The 8,464-nt window shown below is 56.2% G+C and overlaps 4 non-coding genes across 4 annotated transcripts; all 4 read right to left on the reverse strand.

Annotated features, from left to right (window-relative positions):
- Window positions 1–1,077: 1,077 nt before the first annotated feature.
- LOC141746940 (small nucleolar RNA U3) lies at window positions 1,078–1,280 on the reverse strand. Its single transcript, XR_012588543.1, has one exon. It is a non-coding gene; the product is annotated as a small nucleolar RNA U3 (small nucleolar RNA).
- Window positions 1,281–3,438: 2,158 nt separating this feature from the next.
- On the reverse strand, window positions 3,439–3,641 carry LOC141746951 (small nucleolar RNA U3). The gene has a single exon (XR_012588554.1). It is a non-coding gene; the product is annotated as a small nucleolar RNA U3 (small nucleolar RNA).
- A 1,854-nt stretch (window positions 3,642–5,495) lies between these two features.
- On the reverse strand, window positions 5,496–5,698 carry LOC141746958 (small nucleolar RNA U3). Its single transcript, XR_012588561.1, has one exon. It is a non-coding gene; the product is annotated as a small nucleolar RNA U3 (small nucleolar RNA).
- A 2,161-nt stretch (window positions 5,699–7,859) lies between these two features.
- On the reverse strand, window positions 7,860–8,062 carry LOC141746959 (small nucleolar RNA U3). Its single transcript, XR_012588562.1, has one exon. It is a non-coding gene; the product is annotated as a small nucleolar RNA U3 (small nucleolar RNA).
- Window positions 8,063–8,464: the final 402 nt, after the last annotated feature.

Raw genomic sequence — 8,464 nt, forward strand, 5'->3', positions numbered from 1 at the left:
AAAAGATTACAAGGCAAACGCTTGTTCGCCCCCACCCCGAATAAAAGGCAAGGGTTCATTAACACTGAAACCAACTGCCATATTCCCTCTAAAATACTAGAAACATGAAAACATAATGATATTAGCAGAAATTGAAAAAAGAGCAAATGAACTTCCTTACGACGTAATGCTTGTCCATGATGTTTTCAAATAAACGATGAACAAACGAGAGGCAAAGTATTAGCCTGGATGAGCACGGACAACACCAGAGGACAGCATTAATAAAACCCAAAATTATCCTAAAGCAGTAATTAATAGACGAGTAGTTTGTTACCTTAACAAATTTTGTTCAAAATAATGAATTCCATTTCGTACAACAATGGAAAACGCTAGGCTGGAGGGATATGAACCTGCAACCACAACTGCACAATGAGTTAGATGATGAAACTGATCTATTCTTGGTCTCATTGATAAAAAAGGCTCAGGATTCAGTGATTCCATGAAACACCCTGGCAGACCGCCCCAGTCCTGCAGCTCTCCCTGGTTCAGACCCTGCTGCGGCAGAGTTTGCACCCCCCGCGGGGGCAACGAGGCCTGGACCATTCATAAATTGATCCATTTCTGGAACAATTGGGTTTGTTCAGCCTTGAGAAAAGAAGACTGAGTGGAGAACTTATCATCATGTTCCAGTATTTAAAGGGCGACCACAAAGAAGATGGGAGACTCCCTTTTTACAAGGACCAGGGATTACAAGTTACTCCTGGGGAGATTCTGAGTGGAGACAAGAGGAAAATTATTCCAGAGACCAATCAACCATTGAAACAATCTGCCTGCCCAGGGAAGGGGTGGAATCCCCAACACTGGCCGCTTTTAAGATCCAGATGGACAGGGTGCCGGGCCACCTCGTCTGAACCATGCTTCCACCAAGAAAGGTTGGAGCAGATGATCCTTGAGGTCCCTTCTGACCTGGGATTCTGTGATTCTCACCGGCTCAGACCCCGCTGCGGCAGACTCTGCAGCCTCCGCGGGGTGAATGACACCGCGCCGCCAGTCGTAACTTCAGCTGTTGTTAACACCGTTAACAAAAAAGTGAAAGGGGCCGCTCAGCCCGCGCTCTCTCCCTCCCGGCTCGCGCCAGGAACGGTCATCGATGGCGACGGCTCCTGCCTAGGCAGCGCCGCCGCCCGCCTCGCGCTCAGGAGAGACCGCCATGCTCCTCCTCGCGGATTGTAACGCCGAACAAGGGCGATCACTCCCCTCTAGTGACCAACTACAGAAATGATCCCTGAAAGTATAGTCTTGCCCGACATACCGCCGCCACGCCGCCCCACCGCCGCGCACCGCCCTCCAACACACGGACACCCCACACCGACCCGCCACCGACCCACCCCCGCCGCCCCCCGGCACGGCCCGACCCGCGCCCCGCGCCCCGCAGAACCGCTCCGCGCCCGCGGAACCGCCGCGCGGGGCTCCGGGGAGGGACACGCCCGCTCGTTTGCATCTAACGCCGCGCTCGGCCAATCAGAACCGCGGCTCCGCCCTCGGGACGCCGGTCCCGCGGCCCCGCACCGCCCGAACCCGCTCCCGGGGACGGAACGGGAACGGCTCCGAGCGGGGCTGGGACGGCCCCTGTTGGGGATTAGAGCAGGTTTTTTTATAGAATATTGGAATCCATGGTGTGATCGCCTAAAATTATGTTGGATTGAAACTTGAGTGATTCTGCGTGGCATGAGTGGCTGGAGAGCAGAAGCCTTGGGCTGCAAACCGTAACTGAACATTAGCTGAAACTTCGCTTAGTCGAAAAGAAGAATTACTGGGAGTCTTGCGCAGGAGATAAACTGGATCGGGACTATAATTCAAGGAAAAGATTTTCAAAGAAAGAGAGAAACGGTTCAATCTGAAGTCAGCAGCAGACAGATGAAACCCAAGTGTGTATAAAATGGGAGGATGATGAAATTGCATAAGATAAAATTTGAAATATTTTCAAAAAGGGCTTCTCAGACTCTTCTATAATAGCCCCTAAAGCCCCTCTCCCCAGCGCTGCTCGGTGACTCTGTGCTCAGAGCCAGCAGCTTCAGCCTCGTCAAGGAGCAGCACCCACAGCTCAACAGCCACTTGGCCTTCAGGGACCAGCCACACGACAGGGAGCAGAGCGGGGCGTCCCCAGCCCCAACACGCTCTCACCCCTCCCCGACAGCACTAAAACAACAAAGGAACCTGCTCGGCTGGTGTGGGGCGAGCGGTGGACATTGTCTACCTGGATTTCTCCAAAGCTTTCAACACAATTCCCTACAGCCTCCTCCTAGAGAAACTGGCGCATTATGGCCCAGACAAGTGGTCTGTGCGGTAGGGGGAGAAGTGGCTGACTGATGCACCTGGAGTGAGGTGGTCAATAGCTCCTTCTCAAACACAACCTGTCACAAGTGGGGTCCCCCAGAGATTGATACTGGGCCCAACTCTGTTCAGTGTCTTTGTAAATGACCTGGATGATGGGATCAAGTGTACCCCGATGAAATTTGCTGATGACACCAAACTGAGTGAGGAAGTGGACACTTGGGAAGGGAGAGCCACCCTGCAGGAAGACCTGGATAGGCTGGAAGAGTGGGCTAACAAGAACCTTATGAAGTTCAACAAGGACAAGTGTAAGGTCTCACACCTGGGAAAACATAATACAGGAGTGCAGTCCAGGGCTGGGATCCACCCAGCTGGGGAGCAGCTCTGTGGAAAGGGACGTGGGGGTTCTGGTGGACAACGAGCTCAATATGAGTGAACAGAGTGCTGCTGTGACATAGAAAGCCAACAGGGTATCACCAGCAGAGATAAAGAAGTCATTATCCCTCTCTGCTTAGCACTTGTCAGGCCACACCAAGAAAACTGCATTCAGTTTTGGTCCCCGCTATACAAGACAGCTGTGGACAGGCTGGAGAGGGTCCAGAGAAGGGCCACCAAGATGACCCAAGGTCTGGGAAGCCTGCCACGTGAGAAAAGGCTGAGAGAATTGCCACTTGAAAAAAGAAGGCTGAGGGGAGAACTTATCATCATGTTCCAGTATTTAAAGGGCGACCACAAAGAAGATGGGAGACTCCCTTTTTACAAGGACCAGGGATTACAAGTTACTCCTGGGGAGATTCTGAGTGGAGACAAGAGGAAAATTATTCCAGAGACCAATCAACCATTGAAACAATCTGCCTGCCCAGGGAAGGGGTGGAATCCCCAACACTGGCCGCTTTTAAGATCCAGATGGACAGGGTGCCGGGCCACCTCTTCTGAACCATACTTCCACCAAGAAAGGTTGGAGCAGATGATCCTTGAGGTCCCTTCTGACCTGGGATTCTGTGATTCTCACCAGCTCAGACCCCGCTGCGGCAGACAACCGGCACCCTCCGCGGGGTGAATGACACCGCGCCGCCAGTCGTAACTTCAGCTGTTGTTAACACCGTTAACAAAAAAGTGAAAGGGGCCGCTCAGCCCGCGCTCTCTCCCTCCCGGCTCGCGCCAGGAACGGTCATCGATGGCGACGGCTCCTGCCCAGGCAGCGCCGCCGCCCGCCTCGCGCTCAGGAGAGACCGCCACGCTCCTCCTCGCGGATTGTGACGCCGAACAAGGGCGATCACTCCCCTCTAGTGACCAACTACAGAAATGATCCCTGAAAGTATAGTCTTGCCCGACACACCGCCGCCACGCCGCCCCACCGCCGCGCACCGCCCTCCAACACACGGACACCCCACACCGACCCACGCCCTCCCGCCGCCGCCCGCCGCCCCCCCGGCACGCCCCGACCCGCGCCCCGCAGAACGGCTCCGCGCCCGCGGAACTGCCGCGCGGGGCTCCGGGGGGGGGACACGCCCGCTCGTTTGCATCTAACGCCGCGCTCGGCCAATCAGACGCGCGCTCCTCGCCCCGGGCACCGCCCACAGCCGGTCCCGCGGCCGCGGCTCCAGCCGGTACCGACACGGAGCACCGCCCGCAAACGGGAAATCCCGGAGTCCGGGCAGACTCCAGGGTTCCGGTCGGCAGCGACACCCGCACCGCACAGCTCCTGCAAGAGCCCGCGCTTCCTGCAAAGTCACTCGGGGGCCATGGAACGCCTCCTCCCGACAACTATCACAGAAAGTTCATTTCCTAACGAGGGTACCGATTTGTCTCTACAGGGTGAAATCTTACGGACACTCTAAAGATATAGTGGCAAACAGCATAGTCCATAAGATATATAATGGCACACTGCATGGTCATGACTGAGCAAGCACAACTAAGGGACCCCAGCCCATTGCAAGGAGGACAGCCCCTGCCCTGAAGAGAATGACTTTTGTTTCTCTGAACCTTAAATCTGCCCAGGAAGAATAAAAGTTACCCCTGGACTAGCAAGATAAGGCCAGCACCCAGCCCCTCTAGCACTTCTGTGAAACGCCCCCATTATTGGGCATCAGAGATAAGGAACTGCAGCAAGACTGACTCCACGGTGCCCAGACCCAGAAAGAGGCAAATGGATAACAACGCCACACAATTATCATTACCTTGAAAACCAGTAGTGTGTGTGCAGGTGCGTTAATGACTGGTCAAATCATCTTCTACCCGAATGCTTGAAAGATGTAAGAACCACATGTGAACCCGCATCTGGGGTGCCTCAGTTTGAGTAGGATACCTCGTGTGTATGAATAAATAATTACTTTTGTAATTCCATACTTTGCACCCAAGCCTCTCTCCTTGGACAGCATGGGCCAGTTGTGAAGTTTTCGCAACACAACACACGAGACAATCACCTCACTCTGTGCTCCCCCCGCCCCAGGACGCCAGAGAAGAGGCCCCAGAAGCAACACCCGGCAGTGCTGCAGGGCTCCTGCTGGGTGCTCAGGAGGGGATGCACTGGTTTCCAGAGGCTACCGAGGCCCAGCGCTTTCAAACATGCGCTCACGTACCAACTAGAACTCCACAGAGAGCCATCGTAATTGACACCATCCTTTACAGCTCTGGATCCAGCCTGAGCACCAAGGACTTCCACACCACAGCCAACAGCATAACAGGGAGCAGTTTCTCCAAAGCTCAGACCCCAGCAGAGACCCTGTGGCCCCAGGATCCAACCTGACATAGCCCATCTGCCATGGCACTGCAGAGCATAAAGAGCACAGCATCAAGCAGTTCCTTCCCTAAAGCCCACCAGACTCTGGTCAAAGGTTTACCATGCTCCAGGTCCAGCCTGAGCAACACAGACTCCCACAGTGCGCCATGAAAGGTGAATCCCAAACAGTTTCTCCACAGCCCCTCGTCACTCTCTGACGAGTTCTATTCATCACAAACAATCCCACAGCACTGTGAGCACACCATTGCCCTGGCACTAACGAACTCTCAAAGCATTTATTTTCACTGGACGACTAACTCCACCCCACCGCACATTACAAACTGGACCAATGATCCTTGAGGTCGCTTCCGTCCTGGGCACCCTCCGCGGGGTGAATGACACCGCGCCGCCAGTCGTAACTTCAGCTGTTGTTAACACCGTTAATAAAAAAGTGAAAGGGGCCGCTCAGCCCGCGCTCTCTCCCTCCCGGCTCGCGCCAGGAACGGTCATCGATGGCGACGGCTCCTGCCCAGGCAGCGCCGCCGCCCGCCTCGCGCTCAGGAGAGACCGCCACGCTCCTCCTCGCGGATTGTGACGCCGAACAAGGGCGATCACTCCCCTCTAGTGACCAACTACAGAAATGATCCCTGAAAGTATAGTCTTGCCCGACACACCGCCGCCACGCCGCCCCACCGCCGCGCACCGCCCTCTAACACACGGACACCCGCCACTGACCCCACCCCCGCCGCCGCCGCCCGCCGCCCCCCGGCACGGCACCCCCCTCCACCGCCCGCTCCCCGCTCCCGCGGCCCGCGCCCCGCACAACCGTCGCGCGTGGCTCCGGGGGGGGGAGGGGGCACACGCCCGCTCGTTTGCATCTAACGCCGCGCTCGGCCAATCAGAACCGCGGCTCCGCCCCCGGGACGCCGATGCCGCAGCCCAGCACCACCCGGACCCGCTGCCACCGCCCACAGGGACGGAACGGCAACGGCAGCGGCGCAGGCGGCTCGGAGCGCGGCCCCCGCACCCCCTCTCCCCGCGCTGCTCGGCGGGTCTGGGCTCAGAGACAGCAGCTTCGGCCCCGCCAAGGAGCAGCACCCGCGGTGTTGAGAGATATTAGTTGTTTAGCTTAAATAAGAAAGTTTTAATTATAATTAATTACTTAGGGTTATGGTGTGATTGGTGCTGTTTGCTTAGCTTTACTTACTATGAGTACCTTGATTTGCTGAAGCCTTTAGGCCACAATAATTTTCTTAGTAATTTTCCTAGCAGCTGGTATAATGCTGTGCTTACTCTTTTAGTATAAGAAAAACGTCGATAACGCACTTATGTTTTGGTAGTGTTTTCCCTAAGCCTGGGACTTTCCAGTTCCCCATGTTCTCCCAGCCGGCACAGGCACACAAGAGGCACAAACCACACAATTAAGGAGGTGACAACCCCCAGCAGAGGCTGAAAATCAACAAGATCAGAGCAGTCAACAGCCAGCCTGGGCACAGAGAGAGAACCCAGTAAGGTGTTAGTAGACCCCACACCAAAAATCACCACTGGGCTAAAACACACAAATAGCACATGTATAGATTGCAAGAGTCTAATTGCTCAGGGACTTCTTTGTTTCAGGTCCTTCCCTTTTTGGAGGCTCCCAGCCCAGGCTGACCCTGCTGCTGTACCTTTCAATTATATTATCTGATTTTATAAAATCTGACGCCTGAGACGCTGCTGTGGGAAACCTGAGGTCAAGCCTGAAGAAGGAGGGAGCATGCCTGAGAGTGTGTGTGTGTGTGAGAGGAGCAGAAAGGGGTACCCGTTGTCTCCCAGGGGTCACCCTCTGTGGGTGGTCCTGCAGCTAAAGATAGTTAAGGATTGAAAGGGACCCTGGTCCTGCAGTTAAAGATTTGTGCGGTGAGTGTGGGACTCCTTGGATTGGGTGTGAATGCTCGGGCCGCAGCTTCTCCTTTAACACCAGCACCCCGCTAGTGAGGGCTGAGGGTGCACAGGAAGTTAGGCGGCGGCATGGCTGGGACAGCTGACCCCAACTGACCAAAAAGATATTCCACACCATGTGACATCACGCTCAGTATATAAAGCTGTGAGGAAAGAAGGAAAGGGGCTGATGCTTGGAGTGATGGCGTTTGTCTTTCCAGGTGACTGTTACACATGATTGAGCCCAGCTTCCCTAGAGATGGCTGCCCACCCATGGGAGGTGGTGAACGAATTCCTCATTTTGCTTTGCTTGCATGCACATCTTTTGCTTTACCTATTGAACTGTCTTTATCTCAACCCATAAGTTTTGTTACTTTTAATCTCCTGATTCTTGCCCCCATTGCATTGGGGGGGGGGTGAGTGAATAGCCTCATGGTCCAAGTTGCCAGCTGTGGTTAAACTGCGACACCATCTCAGTCCGCGCTCCCTCTGCACCATGGCATCACAGCCAAAGAGGCCCTGGCACCAACGACTGTCAGTGCTGCAGGGATCCTGATGGGCGCTTGGGAGGGGATGTGTTGGCTTCCGCACCTCACTCTAGCCAACAGATGGCTGGAGCACACCCGAGCACTAACAAACTCTGTAAGAATTTCTTTCCACCGAACAACTAACTCTACCGCACTGGGCATCACAGCCTGAACTGCTGGGCTGCTCCTCCCAGCCCCGCCCCGACCGTGGGAGGCCCACGCTGTCAAGACGTACGAACACGCACACAGGCGCTCAGGACGCAGAAGGCGTCAGACGCCGCTGCGGCAGGCTCTGCAGCCTCCGCGGGGTGAATGACACCGCGCCGCCAGTCGTAACTTCAGCTGTTGTTAACACCGTTAATAAAAAAGTGAAAGGGGCCGCTCAGCCCGCGCTCTCTCCCTCCCGGCTCGCGCCAGGAACGGTCATCGATGGCGACGGCTCCTGCCCAGGCAGCGCCGCCGCCCGCCTCGCGCTCAGGAGAGACCGCCACGCTCCTCCTCGCGGATTGTGACGCCGAACAAGGGCGATCACTCCCCTCTAGTGACCAACTACAGAAATGATCCCTGAAAGTATAGTCTTGCCCGACACACCGCCGCCACGCCGCCCCACCGCCGCGCACCGCCCTCCAACACACGGACACCCCGCACCGACCCGCCACCGACCCACCTCCGCCGCCCCCCGGCACGGCCCGACCCGCGCCCCGCGCCCCGCAGAACCGCTCCGCGCCCGCGGAACCGCCGCGCGGGGCTCCGGGGAGGGACACGCCCGCTCGTTTGCATCTAACGCCGCGCTCGGCCAATCAGACGCGCGCTCCTCGCCCCGCCGTCGCTAGGCCCCGCCCGCGCAGGAGGCCCCGCCCCCCGGGCAGCGGCGTTGCTCCGAGGGCGCTTTAGGCTTTACACCGCCTCAACCGTTTCCTTATTGCACCTTGCAACTAAAGGCTTAGTTTTCTTTACAGTTGACTTATTTTCATACAACGTT

Source organism: Larus michahellis, chromosome 7 (genome assembly GCF_964199755.1).
Source record: "Larus michahellis chromosome 7, bLarMic1.1, whole genome shotgun sequence".
Classification (NCBI taxonomy): Eukaryota; Metazoa; Chordata; class Aves; order Charadriiformes; family Laridae; genus Larus; species Larus michahellis.